Raw genomic sequence first — 16,342 nt, 5'->3', positions numbered from 1 at the left:
TGCCACTTGGGCCACAGCACCATTTCCGGTTTTGTCTATATGTGTGGTGCAGAGAAAATTAACCCAGGTCTTCATGCATGCTAGGCAAGCACTCTACCCTAGGCCAGACTCCTGGCTCCCCATATAGATGCTTTCTACATGGATTCATTTGTTCCTTTGAATACATGAATTTAATCCTAATTTCTAACTCTCTATCTATTCCTTCTGTTAGCTTTACAAATGAATCTCTCAACAGGTCACTGTTTCTAAGAAATGATATTCACAGCCACGCTTTTTTATATCAGTGTGAATTGCCTAAGGACTTGGATAACAAGTGTGGACAAAAGTAAACAGGAGAAACTAACAAGAAACTACACAGGATGAGATGGGTCATTGTAATATTTTATTCTAGAGTTTTTCTAAATTCACAAAATTAAATCTAATTATTAATTTTTACCAAAACAAAATATCAAATCAACTGGTTCTCAGCTGGTGTGATAGATGCAGTTTCTGAACTCAGGGTTGTATTATTGAAAGAACTTTATTGCAGATAATAGAATGGCATTTCTTTCGTGAAGAGTAATTTGCACAGGATCTTTATTAAAGGTTGGGAAAATCAGAGGGGACATGCAATATCTGCAGTTAGACAGCTGTTCAGGCAAGATGGCTACAACATGGGCTCAATGAGATGAGACAGCAAAGCTTTTTTAGCCAGCCATTTTTATTCAGACTGGAATGAAAGAGAGCTTATAGGAGGGAGGTATAACCACCAGGTTGTATTCAATTGGGATAAGGTCAATGTCCTTTGGATCAAGGTAAAATTCTGTAAAATGTTTGTCAGGACCAAAAACAGTTCCATGCGGGCCAGGCCTTCTCCAACGCAGATTCTCTTTCCTAAAATGACATAAATGAATTAATCAGTAAATCCTGATTCTGAATAACACACATAATGGCTTCAGTATATATGTATACATGTGGGATCCAGAAATATATTCATGAATCATTAATTCATTGATGACTTCTATTTATGACAGCATTGTTTCTTCCTTCCTTTACTCAGCCTAAATTTCTGTTGGTATGTTATATGAAAAAGTATCTACTATGCAATCACATTGACACTGCTGCACTGAGACTTTTTAGTAACAACTTCCTCGAAACACAAGCATATAGGCAAATATACACACTCACTATTCCAATTCATGTGAACAAAGTGTCTTCCACCACTGATGCAGACCTCAGGCTTCAGTACTCTGAAGGATGAGAGGAGCTCTCTAATATTTTCACATAACTTCTTAAAGCTTTTCCAGAGCCTACCATCAGTAGACATGAAAGGAAATGTGACAAGCATGGATATGATCAGCATTTCAGGCTTCATTTCTGTATGTCCCACACACACATTTCTCCCACACCCAAGAGATTGGTCTCTACTCTTCCCTAAACAGCCTGGAAATTCCCAGTTGAAGATTCTCAGCTTTCATCATTTCTTTAGCTGGGAAGCTCTTCAGCTCCGCTCGGCTTGTCATTCTCCAAAGTTGTTTTTAGAGTTGCAGCATTGCTTTTCCAAACATCTTTGCCATCGACGGGATATAAACTCCACTCCTCACCTCCCTGTTGTTGGTCAGTGTTCACCAACACTGCTAATGCTTACAGTTCGCATGAAGATGAAGTTCTTCATTCACTTGGTGAACAAACTAGAATCTAAGTATTCTTTAGGTGAGGGGAACAGTTCTGGGGAAGTGAATAAGATCCCACACAAGACTAAATGTAGAACTCCCCTAGGACCCAGCAATTCCACTAATTGGCATTTACCCAATCTTCCAGAAACAAGGACATACTAAAGCCACTAGCACAACGATGTTCATTGCAGCACTATTTATCATAGCAAAGATATAGAACCAACCCAGATATCCCTCAGTCGATGAGTGGATCAACAAGATGTGGTATTTGTACAAAATGGAATTCTATACTGCTGTCAGAAAGAACAAGATTGTTCCATTTGTAAGAAAATGGAAAGACTTAGAAAAAATCCTATTAATTGAAGTAAGCCAGACTCAAAGGAACAGAGGATCAATGGTTTCCCTCATTTGCCACAATCAGTAGAAACCTTGGGCTCTCCTAGCAGAGATTTCATAATAGAACAAAATCTAGATACCTAAGGCCATATAGAATGACACTAAATGTAGGACCTCCAGGATATAGAAACAAAAGCCATATCAGGAGTGATTTATGTCCTTAATATACTATGTTATCTCTCATCTCTCTTGCTGTCCCTTTGTTATCTCATATTGTTACAATATTTTGCCTTGTTATCTCACACATTTTTTTTGCCAGTCCTGAACTTGGGCTCAGGGCCTGAGCACTGTCCTTGGACTTTCTCAAGGCTAGTGCTCTACCACTTGAGCCTCAGCATCACTTCCGGCTTTTTTCTATGTATGTGGTACCGAGGAATCGAACCCGGGTCTTCGTGCATGCTAAGCAAGCACTCTACCACTAGGCCAAACTCCTGACCCCATCTGGCACATTTTATATATGCTTAATTGGTTCCTTGAAATAGGAGAGGGAAGGGGGCAAATCAAGTTGTGAGGAGGAGGGAAATGGGGACCATGACATGAGAAAGGATATCAATATTTGTGAAGTAATGTACCTTCTGTCTGATGAATATAATGTAACCCTTCTATTACAATAAAAATATATGAAAAAAGGAAAGACAAAATAATAATAATAATAATTTTAGCCAGGCCAGTAGTTTAGCCTCGTGGTAGAGGGCTTGCCTAGCATGCACAAAGACCCAGGTTTGATTCCTCAGTACCACATACATAGAAAAGCCAGAAGTGGTACTGTGGCTCTAGTGGCAGAGTGCTAGCATTGAGGAAAAAGCCCAAGGACAGTGCTTAGGCCCTGAGTTCAAACCCAAGACTGGCAAAAACAAAACAATAATAATAACTTTAGTCAAGAAGCATAGCTTACTCTTGTGGTATGATCACTAAGAGGCTGAAGCAAGAGGTTCAGGAATGTAAGACTACTGCCAGTTACAATTCAGTACCCTGAGTCAAAGTTAACAAACAAGCTGTGCAGCTCACCCATAGAAGTTAGCCTCGCACTAGCTGAGACTATGAGACTCTGCTGCCCTCAAGGTTAAAAGTGACCTAAGAATTTTTGGTTTTGCCCTCTCCACCACTGTTCTGAATCTTAAATCCAGAGCAGAATTCTAACAGTGATGTTTACTAGGCTATTTTGTCTTATGCTGCCTGCCACTAAATTAGCCTCACACTACTAATTTCCTGTTTTAAAAGTATATTTCTTCTTTTCTCCATTGTGGTAAAATTTAAAGAAAACTGATTTACATTTGTTTACTTGTTGGTTTATTCATGCATTCATTCGTTTGTTTGTTTGTAGAACTCTAAACCCTCCTGTCTGTCTTCCATGTAACTTGGATTTCTGGTGAGCTTTACCCTGTTGCTACAAAACAGCTTTTAAAGGACTGAGCTCCTGATGCCAAAATCAGAAAAACACTGCACCTAACACTCCTAGTCCATAACTTTTCTTTAGTTCTTTTTTAGAATCAAGAACATTCTGGTGGTCTTCATATAATAGCAATATGTGGTCTGAGGACTTACTGATACTGTTCTTTTAAAGTGGAATAATATAGCCGGACACGGTAGCTCACTCCTGGAATCCTAGCTACTCAGGAGGCTGAGATCTGAGGATCATGGTTCAAAGCCAGCCAGGGCACTAAGAGTCCATGAGACTCTTATCCCCAATTAATCACTAGAAAACTGGAAGTGGTGATATGGCTCAAGGAGTAGGGTGGTAGCCTTGAGCTGACGAGCTCGGGGACAGCACCCACGCCCCACCATTCAAGTCCCATGACCCACAAAAAAAAAAAGATGGAATAATATTTAATTTACAGGTAACAAAACTGTTCTACGGCCAGGAGTGTGGCCCAGAGGTAGAGCGCTTGCGTAGCAGACAAGAACCCCTGGGTTTCTCAATACAACATGCACAGAAAAAGCAAGGGGTGGTGCTGTGGCCCAAGTAAGAAAGCAGTGCCCAGGCCCTGAGTTTAAGCCCCAGGACTGGCAAAGAAAAAAAGACACTGGAGGAAACAAAGATATCTTAGACTGAGCTGGGAGTTTAGCCTAGTGGTAGAGTGCTTGCCTAGCATGCCCGAAGACCAAGGTTCAATTCCTTGGTACCGCATATATAGAAAAAGCTGGAAATGAGGCTGTGACTCAAATGGTAGAGCTCTAGTCTAGAGAAAGCCCTAGGACAGCACTCAGGCCTAGAGTTTATATACCAAGACTGGTAAAAAAAAAATGTTCTAGCCTATTGAATTACAAAAACTTGTCTAAAAACAAAGGCTGGGGGAGGGTGCAGGAATGGAAATGGGGACAAAACATGGAAAGGGCTTGCAATGACTGTTAAGTAATGTCTCTTCTATCTGGCGAATATAATGTAACCCTTCTATTAACTGCAATAAAAATTAAAAAGAAAACAAAGGTCAGTTTTTTATCCTAAGTATATTTCATCAAAAAGAACAAAAAGAAGATGTGTGGTTAGGAGCATGGTTCAAAGGGTAAAGTTCTTCCATAGGAACAAGAAACCCTAAGTTACAACCCAGTATCATGGATCGGGGTTTAACCTAGTGGTAGAGTGCTTGGCTAACATGCACAAAAACCCAGGTTCAATTCCTCGTTACCACATACATAGACAAAAGATGGAAGTAGTGCTGAGGCTCAAGTGGTAGAGCTCTGGCCTTGAGAAAGTCCAAGGACAGGGCTCAGGCCCTGAGTTCAAGCCCAGGACTGACCAAGAAAAAAAAAAGTGAAAGAAAATGTAAGTGACATTCTAGTCTGCCTGTTTATGTGTGACACCTGCAGTTCTTTTCTGTTTGCATCTTCATGGTGAAGGAAATGTTACTTAATGAACTTAATGAATTTAATGTGCTTAATGTACTTGATGAACTCCACATAGGTATTAGGTTCATTCATAATGTGTGAGTCAATGTAGATTTTCAAGTTAGTTACTAATACGTTAGAAATTCCAATTATTGAGAATACATTATTGAGAACATAGCTCAAAGTCTTTTATTAAGCAAAGAAACATTTTTGTTGTTGTTGTTATCAGTCTTGGGGCTTGAACTCTGGGACTGTGCTTTGTCACTGAGCTTCTTTTGCTCAAAGCTAGTGCTCTATCACTTGAGCCATGGCAACTCAAGCATATAATTGTCTCATGAGCTGGGTGCTGGTAGCTCACACCTGTAATTCTAGTTGCTCAGCGGGGTGACATCTGAGGATGGCAGCTCAAAGCCAGCCCATGAAGAAAATTCCATGAAATGCTTATCTGCAATAAACTACTCACACAAAGCTGAAGTGGTGTGGTGGCTCAAGTGTTAGAGAGCTAGTCTTCAGAACAAAGTGGCTAAAGGACAGTACCCAGGCCATGAGTTCCAGCCCCCAATCAGCAAAACAAAACAAAAAACATTTGTGTCAAGGACTTTTCTCCATGGGCTTGCTTCCAACTGTGATCCTCAGATCCCTATAGCTAGGATTACAGGTGTAAGCCACAGGTACCTAGCACAAAGAAACATCTATAAATTCACAATTCCTTGATCATTCAGTGTATCCTCAGAGTTAACCTTAATCACCTGAATCCAGAATTTGGAGTAATATTCTGGTGTGAGAGAATTACCTTTAGTATTTCTCAGTTGGAACTGTCCATTAGAAACATTGCTGCCTGCTTAAATTGACCATTTCTGGTTGACCAATAGTCTAATTAAACCACAATCTCTTTTGTGTATTCTGGAAAGAGGGACAAGAGTAAACAGTATTCTCATTTCTCTCTGTCACTGGGACAAAGTTCATTCAGAAGTAATATTGAAGTGCATTAACTTGGGACACACTGAGTTTTCAGGGAGTATTAGAACAGCTTTCCATTACAATAAGAGAAGGCCTTCGTAGATACAGTCCTAGTCCTTAGCGCTCAGTCTTTCCTGCCTGCTTCTTCGTTCACTCTGAAGAGAGAGCTCCGGGAGAGGAAGGCTCCTTCCTGGCCCCGCTCCTCTGTAACTTATTGGAAATTTCCTGCAGATTGTATCAGCAAATCTTTGAGTATTCTTCTTTCTCCTTTGATGGTTTACAACAGTAGATAAAATGAACCAGGCTTTCAAATAAAAATCTAATGTGGGAGGAAAAGTTATTGCAATACATGATCATAAAGCAAAATACTCATGTACATGTCAATATACCTTTGACTTTTCCAGATTTTTCTGCTTTTTTTCTTGGAGTTCATATATATGGTCTCTGGGAAATCATTTGCCCTTTAGAATGATGGCGCTGCCAGCACCACCTCTGTGGCTCCAATTGCTTTGACCGGGTCTTTGCCAGCAGTCAAGATGGCGCTGCTCTCATCTGGAGGGGGAGGGGCTCCCTCCCAATACCTCCTCGGAGGTACTCACAAATTGCTGGATTCTCTGGTTCCGTGGAGCTGGCAGGTCCATGCATGGCCAGGTGTCGGCTCTGGGCTCGCGCAGGCTCTGTGTGGCTCTGTCTGCAGCCGGTGGGTCTGCGCTGCCGAGAAGCGCTGTCTGTTCAGATTCAGAAGAGAGGCTTTGTCTCCGCGGCTGCTCCACGGCTGGCACCGCTCCACGCTCTATTCATGCACCGGTTTTTGCCTTACTCTTCTCTGCCTGAGATCTCTCTGGTGTTAAAGCTAATTTAGGATCGAGTTTTTGATTATAAACTTTCCCCTACACTGCCAGAACTGGATCTTGGCAGGAGCTCAAAAAGACTCACACTGGACCGCCGCCATCTTCTGCCGATCTCCTTGAAATCTACTATATTTACCTCCCTCTTTTCTCTATATATTCTTATTATGCTTTTTTTCTTTCAGAAATTTTTTATTATGATTAATAGAAGGGTTACATTATATTCACCAGATAGGAGGTGCATAACTTCACAAACATTGATACCCTTTCTCATGACATGGTCCCCATTTCCCTCCCACCCTCCCTCCGCTTACCTTGATTTCCCACCTTCGCTATCCAATTTCAAATAACCAATTGAGCACATATAAATATATCATATAATAAGGTGAAAAATTGTAACAATATGAGATAACCAATCCTAACTCTGAATATCAATGGACTTAACTCTCCAATTAAATCCATTGACTGTCTAGTTGGATCAAAAAGCAAAATCCATCATTAGCTGCTGTCTTGTCGTGTTCAACAGACACATCTTGCCCCCCCCAAAAAAAAATTTTTTTTGAAGGTGAGAGGTTGGAATAAACTTTATCAAGCAGTACTCAGAGGAAAATTTACAGCTCTGAGTGCACACAACAACAAATTGGAAAAAAATGCAAAACCAGCAATTTAATGTGTCACATTAAGTGCCTAGAAGAAGAGCAACAAACCAACCCTAATCCCACTAGAAGGAAGGAAATTATTAAAATCAAAGCAGAATTAAATGAATCGGAGTCCAAAAAAACTATAGAAAGAATCAACAAAGCAAGGAGTTGGTTCTTTGAAAAAATTAACAAAATTGACAGACCCTTAGCAAATCTTACCAAAAAAAGAAGGGAGCATACCTAAATAAACGAAATCACAGACGAGAACGGTAATATCACGACAGAAATTACCAAGATCCAGAGCATCCTGAGGGAATACTTCTCAAACCTTTACGCCAACAAATTTGAGAATCTTGAAGACATGGATGAATTTCTAGCCAATATTAACCTACCCACACTGAACCAAGAAGACCTAATCTAACTAAACAGGCCTATTTCAAGCACTGAAATAGAAATGGAAATAAGAGACCTTCCACCTAAGAAAAGCCCAGAGCAACATGGATTCACAGCTGAATTCTATAAGGTCTTCAAAGCAGAACTCACACCAAAACTCCTCAAGCTCTTCAATGACATTGAAAATGAAGGCTCTTTACCAAACTCATTCTACAAAGCCAGTGTAACCCTCATCCCCAAACCAGACAGAAATTAATCAAAGAAAGAGAACTATAGACCCATTTGTTTGATGAATATTGATACAAAACTTCTCAACAAAATACTGGCCAACCATCTACAACAACTCACCAAAAAAATTATACACTATGATCAAACAGGATTCATCACAGGGAGGCAAATCTGGTTCAACATACGCAAATCAAGTAATGTAACTCAACACATCAACAGGAGCAAGGAAAAAATCACATGATTGTCTCAATAAATGCAGAAAAGGCATTGGATAAGATCCAACACCCCTTTATGCTAAAAGCTCTGGAGAAACTAGAAATCCATGGAACATTCCTCAATATAATAAAGGTTGTGTATGACAAACCCGCAGCTAGCATTATACTTAATGGCGAAAAGCTAAACCCATTCCCTCTAAAATCAGTAACAAGACCAGGATGCCCACTCTCTCCACTCCTCTTTAACATAGTATTAGAATTCCTAGCCAGAGCAATAAGGCAAGAAGCAAGCATAAAGGGGATCCAAATAGGGAAAGAGGAAGTGAAACTTTCCCTCTTTGCAGATGACATGATTCTGTATTTAAAGAACCCCATAGACTCCACCCCCAAGCTCCTTGAGCTGATTCAATACTTTGGAAAGGTAGCAGGGTATAAAATTAACCCTCAAAAATCAACTGCCTTCCTCTATACCAACAGTGAAAAGAGTAAGGCAACAATCAGGAAAGCAACTCCTTTTGCAATAGCCTCAAAGAAAATAAACTACCTAGGAATTAGATTAAATAAGAATGTCAAGGACCTTTATGATGAAAACATTAAAACCCTGAAAAAGGAAATTAAAGCAGAAATGAGGAAATGGAAAAACCTCCCATGATCCTGGATTGGAAGAATCAACATCGTGAAAATGACAAATTGCCAAGGGCTATCTACAAATTCAACACAATACCCATCAATATCCCAATGTCATTCTTCAAAGAAATAGAAGAGCAATCCAAAATTTCATATGGAATAATAAAAGACCCCATATAGCAAAAGCACTTCTTAGCAGAAGGAACAGTGCAGGAGGAATTTCAATACCAAACTTTAGACTCTATTACAGAGCTATGATAATCTTTTACAGCTTGGTACTGGCACAAGAACAGGCTTTGACAACCAATGGAATAGAACTGAGGACCCAGAAATTAAACCACAGACCTATGGCCACTTAATCTTTGACAAGGGAGCCAAAAAAATAGAATGAAAGAAAGACAGCCTCTTCAACAAGTAGTGCTAGCAGAACAGGGTAAGCACATGCAGAAAATTAAAGTTGGATCCTTCTTTGTAACCCTGCACAAGAATTAACTCAAAATGGATCAAAGACCTTGAGGTAAAAGCTGACACACTGAAAACTTCACAGAAGGAATAGGAGACACAATAGGCCTCCTTGGCACAGCTCGAAACTTTCTCAATAAGGCCCAAGACACAACAAATCAGAGGAAAGCTGGATAAGTGGGACTGCATTAAACTGCAGAGCTTTTGTATGGCAAAGGACATAGCTAGTAAATTAATTAGGAAGCCTACAGAATGGGAGAAGATCTTCACTAACCATACAACAGACAAAGGCTTCATATCTAAAATATATCAACAGCTCAAAAAATTGAATCACTCCAAAACCAATCTCCAAAGAAACAACCATCCCATTAAAAGATGGGCCAAAGACTTAAAGAGAGTCTTCTCTAAAGAAGAAATAAAAATGGCCTATAGGCACATGAAGAAATGCTCGACATCTCTGGTCATATTAGAAATGCAAATCAAAACAACTGTAAAGTTCTACCTCACTCCAGTTAGAGTGGCCAGGATCAAGAAATCTAATAACAACAGATGCTGGAGGACATGTGGCCAGGAGGGATCACTACTACACTGTGGGTGGGAGTGCAAACTCGTCCAACCACTATGGAAAGCAGTATGGCAGTTCCTCAAAAGACTAAACATAGAACTCCCCTATGACCCAGCAATTCCACTACTTGGCATTTACCCAACCGTCCAGAAACAAGGGCATACTAAATCCACTAGCACAATGATGTTCATTGTAGCACTATTTACCATAGCAAAGATATGGAACCAACCCAGATGTCCTTCAATTGAGTGGATCAACAAGATGTGATATTTATACAAAATGAAATTCTATGCTGCTGTCAGAAAGAATGACATCACCCCATTTGTAAGGAAATGGAAAGACTTAGAAAAAAATCATAGTAAGTGAAGTAAGCCAGACTCAAAGGAACATAGGCCCAATAGTAACCCTCATTTGTCATAATCAGTAGAAAACTTGGGCTCTCCTAGCAGAGATTTACAACAGAACAAAATCCAGAGACATTAGGCCAAAAAGTATGGCACTAAATGTAAGGACCTCCAGGATAAGGAAACAAAAGCCATGTAATGAGTGACTGTTGTCCTTAATGTAGTATGTTATCTCTCATCCCTTTTGCTATCCCTTGGTTATCTCATATTGTTACAATTTTTCACCTTATTATCTGATATATTTATATGTGCTTTATTGGTTATTTGAAATTGGATAGGGAAGGGGGGAAATCAAGGTAAGCAGGGGGGATAGTGGGAAGGAAATGGGGACCATCTCATGAGAAAGCGTATCAATGTTTGTGAAGTTATGCACCTTCTATCTGGTGAATATCATGTAACCCTCTATTAATCACAATAAAAAAATTATTTTAAAAAAGTGACAATTCTAAGAAGAGTGACTACTTCATGCCTTTCTCAGCAGCCAGTAGTCTAACATTAGTCCATTTGCCCATTCCAAATTCCATCCACCAGCCATATTGTCTGGGTCAGATGCAAACACAGGGCCTAATATTGTAACAGTTACATACCAGGAGTAACTACACTCTGATGTTTTTTCTTCATCTAGGAAAAGATCTTAGTAAAGGGAATGGTCTGGCCCATATGTAGCTGTTTTTATTCCTAACTACCATTTGACAAACTTTAAACTCTATGATTGATCCAAAGGACCTCAACACCATTCCAGTGGCCAATGGATTTGCCCCCCTGATACCTTTCTACCAGCTCATCTTCATTCCTGTCTGGGGAGGCGCACTGCCTGTGTGATACCGTGCAAACGCTTCCTCTCAGACACTGGCTTCCTTCTTTCCCCATGCAGGATAGCTTCCCTCCCCTCAACACTCATGTCACCTCCACTGCTCAAGATCCAGGAAACCCATTCACCATTCTGCAGAGTTTGCACAAAGGCACCTGCTGTTCCTCATGTTTTATGACAGTTGTTTTGACCATGCCAGTTTCCAGCGCCCAAGAATGTGTAGATACCATGTTATCACTGAAAAATAACAAAATGATTCACATTGACATTTTGGAGTTGTTTATCCTCTGTTGTGTTCTTGATAATAAGAATTCTTCATGGTTCTAACAATTTTCAGATTTCTTTTCCTATGTCAAGGAAGATGAAAGAAAACAGAAATGGAAAGAAGCTGCTGTTCTACACAGTGATACGCATAGAGAATGTAAGGTGGGCATGGTAAAAGATAGAATCAGCTGAGTGTCACCCAGACTTTCTGGAGGCCTTAATTCAAAACAGAGTGATAATTCTTAGAAGGAGATCCAGACTGTAGGGAAAAAGAATGAGAATGAGTCATGGGAAGGAAAATACATGAGAATACATGACCCTGTGTTGTTAATGTAACAATAAAAAAACTTGAAATATTGTTTAGCCAACCTAGAGCAATATGTGAATTATGCTTCCATATTTCTGAGTGTTATTCTTCACATTTTTTTGAATCTTCTTTCTCCCAAAGAAGACAAAAATCACAGGAAACATCTCTTTTTCTATTATTTTTCTACAGTGTATCATTTTATATTCAGTCTAAATGATGATGGCAACAACCTGAAGTCATTATCCCACAAAACTGCAGAATATAAAGCAAATGTACATCAAAGACATGACAGCAATTCTTGTAATTTCCTTTCATCTTGACATATTAAATGAAAACTAACTTCTCTATCTACTTCTTCCTCTATCCCCAAGAAAAAACACTTCCAGATAATTTACAGTTAACACTAGTGTCTATGTGGATATGTGTATCTGGACCTACATGTGTACACAGACAGATCCACATATTATGCATATTCTTTATGGAAACACTTTTATAAATAGGATTCTTTATAGAATTCTTTACACCCCATAGTGCATGCACTTCGTACAGCATGTTATTTAGCCACTAAAGTATATGCCAGAAAACCTTCTAGATTATAAAAATATGAGATATGATTTTTATTTGTACTGGTTCTGCAGCTTGAACTCTGGTCTTTCAGCTTCTTGTGCTCAAGGCTGGTACTTTATCATGTGAGCCACAGTACCATTTTTGGCTTTGTTGATTAGTTTATTGGAGATAAGATCATTGCAGACTTTCCTGCCTGAGCTGGCTTCAAACCCCGATCCTCAGATCTCAGCCTCCTGAGTAGCTAGGATTACAGATGTGAGCCACCAACAGCCGGCAAGATGTGATTTTTACTTGCTAATTTAATTCACACTGATATACTAAAAAGTTATTTAAGCTTACAATATATTTTGAGATGCTTTGAAGCATATTTTTACTACATGAAGTTCACATTAAGTTAAGCATATCTGTATCCTTACATATTTATCATTTCTTTGTGGTAAATCATTCAGAGACATTACTTCTATCTCTGGAAATCTGACCTGATATTATCAGAACCAAGTTTCTCTACTGTGTATTAGACACAGTGCTTTTCTCTGTGTGCTTTTCTTGTGCTGATCCAGGGCCTTGAACTTAAGGTATGGATACTGTCCCTGAGCTTTTATGCTCAAGGCTAGTTCTGGCTTTTGGGTAGTTAATTGAGCTAAGCATATATGGTTCAAGAAAGAAGGGATAAGAGAGATAAAAGAGATAAGAAAAGCTAAGGAAGAAGAGATAAGAAGATAATGGGATGACATTGTTCATTATTTTCCTTACCTGTATTCTCATACCTAATTTCATGCCATGAAATAAGTGCTGTGGAAAAGGACTTTTTATATCATCAACTGTCTTGAGTGAGGATATACTGAAGGCAAAGTATATCCAAGTAGCCTAAGTACTGAGCCCCTGGCTAACACAGTCAGCACTGAGGGAGAACAAAGTCAGAGGGATGAGAAGAGCTGACTTACCTTCAAGTCTACTGATGCACAGACACTAACCAAGTCTTTATGATAATCGATGGTAGAATACAAGAGAGATAGAGGAATAGAGGCCAAGAGAAGATTTCCACAAATACAGGAAAGAAATCCTTAAGAAATCCACCAAGTCATTTGGTAAAAATCTTACCTTGTTGCACTCTGCTCATTCCACAGGGAGAAAAATTGTTTTTAAATTTCGACTACTTAATTTCAAAGATCATTTATGTCTTTGTGAGAGGAAAGGTTTATATTGTACTCGAGTTCCTAGAACCCCAAAAGGACCACCAGAGTCCACGGTCAAAGCTAAAAAGGAGGGGTCGTTTTATTTACGAGTCTAGACTCGGGCCTCTGCGTACCAGCAGCCGGCAATGCTGAAAGGCCCTGAGCAAGAACTTTACACTGCTTTTATAGGGAAAGTACAATTACCTGATTGGCTATTCGACTCAAACCACTGGTCGAATCAGAATCAGAGCTCAGGTGTCTAACCACTGAGCACCAAGCTGTTACCACCTGGGGTTCAAGTACATGGGCCCTAAACAAGGGGGGGGGGAGTCATTCCCAGAACATGGAACAATCTTGGCACAACAATATATCATCCTCATTTCAGCAGAAAGTGGACAAAGCACAAATGGGACATCTGTTTCTCCAAGCATAAAAAGAGCCTACTTTTCTACCAAAGCTACTGAGCTTGTTTTATGCAAAATTAGGTGACATGAGTCTTTTTTCACCTGGACCTATGTGGGTCAGGCAGCAGGTTCCTACTCATCTCATTCTACAAAATGTGCTTTCCAGGATAAGGGGTCACTCAAATTCTACAGGTCATGAATGCAGACTTTTCTGAGCTCAATATTAACTATTAACTAAACTCAGGTTTATTTGAATATCACTTATTAATAACAAAACCAAGCTATTTAGCCAGACATGGTGGCTCAGGCCTGTAATCCTATCTACTGAGGAAGCTGAGATCTTAGGATCCAGGTTCTAAGCCAGCAAGAGCATAAAAGGACCTGAGACTCTTACCTCCAATTAACCTCTAGTAAATGAGAAGTGGGGCTTGGCTCAAGGGTAGGGAAGTAGCCTTCAGCTAAAGAGCTCAGGGACAGCACCCAGGCTGAGTTCATGCCCCATGACCCACAAGAACTATTTAGCCATAGTACACAGAAAATTATTTATAATCACAGTTACACTGAATGTATTCCTCAGGGCAAAGGGTAAAAGATGTAGGAAATGTATGCTTTAGCCTCAGCTCTACCAACTGGGATTTATGTCTTTCACTAATGCCCTCAATATCTAAGATGCAATTTTCTAAGATGCAGTTTGTAAGCCCTTAAAGGGAAGCAATTTTACCATAGCCAAAGAAAAATGAGACACTGAACATGGTTATGATAGCCATATAGTATGTTAGAATCCCTGTATACCAGACTGATAAAAGGGTTTGTCACTGGGGGTTTTTTTGCCAGACCTTCGAACTCAGAGCCTAAGCACTGTCCTTGGGCTTTCTCAGAGCTAGAGTTCCACCACTTAAGCCACAGCACACTTCCAGCTTTTTTCTGTGTATATGGTACCAAGGAATCCAAATCGGGTCTTCATGCATGCTAGGCAAGCACTTTACCACTAGGCCAAACTCTCAGCCCAGTAAAAGGATTTTTAACAAATCTTAAGTTTCCAAATCAAGCAAGATAAGAGGCCAAGTACAATAGCTCAGTGTTTTAATCCCATTATAGGAGGCAATTACCACTAATGAGGCAAAGATTCACAGGACTGCAGTTTGAGGTCAATTTGAGAAAATAGCAAAACCCTGCCTCAACTGTCAAGCAAGGCATGGTGGGAGGGATAGGTAGGGAGGTTATAGTCCAGGAGCTTTAGAAAAATAAATGTAGATTCTATTTTTAACAGAATAAATCAAAGACCAAGATGTGCCTCAAGGGTTACAGCACCTTACACTAATAAGTGCAAGGCTTTGAGTTCAAAGTTAAAATTGACAACTACCTGCTGTAGTCAACTTAGACCAAATATGATATCCTCACCAATATAACTTTATTTAAGCCTTCCTTTCCAAATATCATGTTATTTCAGTAGTATTTGAAACTTTCAAATTTGCATTCTGTGGTTGAACTGTCTTCCTTACCTCATTGGAAAAAAAAAATGATCATGACCTTAGTTTTCCATTTTTCTGGTCAAGGACCTGCAATCTTTGGTCAGTACTCAATATAGATTTGGCTTTACAAAAAACATGACTAATGCTAAGTGGTGTACATTTAGTTACAAATAAACATTGATGAGTCTATTAACTTGTAGAAGACTCTCAGGTTTGACAGCACCTCTCAAAGCACTATATAGAACAAAAACCAAGTTTAGATATGTACCTCATGAAACTACAAAATATCCTCATATCCATAACTTGACAACTTGTCACGCATCTAAGAATCAAGAAATGTAACTCTTTATCTGATTTAGGTAACTGTAACCCCTCTGTACATCACCTTTAAAATAACAGTAAAATTTTTTATGTTCTGTCACTGGACTTGAACACTTGACCTGGGCAGTGTATTTCAGCTCTTCAGCTTAAGGCTAGCACTCTTTCACATTGAGCTAAACTACCAATTCTGTTTTCTGCTAGTTAACCAGAGATAAGTGTCTTACATATTTTTGTGCCAGGGCTGGCTTTGAACCACAACCCTCAGTTATCAGGCTCCGAATGTAGGTGGGATTAAAAGCATGAGCCACCGGTGCCTGGATGCAATAAATGTTTTTTTTAATGGAAACCATTTTTGAGTAATGTTTTTACATATCAGATCACGTCCTGAGGAAGGGTATCAATGTACAAGAAGTAATATAGCCACTACCTGAGGAATGTAGCTGTAAGTCATCTATACATCACCCTGACAATTTTTTAAAAATCACTTCCCAATCATAGCTTTGCATTCAAAGCATGTTGCTTTGCTTTTATTTTTTTTTTTTTTGTGGATCATGGGGTTTGAACTCGACCTGGACGTTGTCCCCGAGCTCTGCTACCACCCTGCCCTGAGCCAAGCCCCAGTGACTGTTTTCTAGTGGTTACTTTGAGATAAGAATCTCAGGTCCTTTTATGCCCCAGCTGGCTTTAAACCTTGATCCTCAGATCTCAACCTCTTGAGTAGCTAGAATTACACGTATAAGCCAATGGTGCCTGGCTAGCTTTGCATTTTACATTAGCAATATGTGATCACCAACACATAAA

The sequence above is a fragment of the Megascapheus bottae genome, chromosome 15 (assembly GCF_031878675.1).
Source record: "Megascapheus bottae isolate mThoBot1 chromosome 15, mThoBot2.hap1, whole genome shotgun sequence".
Lineage (NCBI taxonomy): Eukaryota > Metazoa > Chordata > Mammalia > Rodentia > Geomyidae > Megascapheus > Megascapheus bottae.
This window is presented reverse-complemented; position numbering follows the sequence as displayed.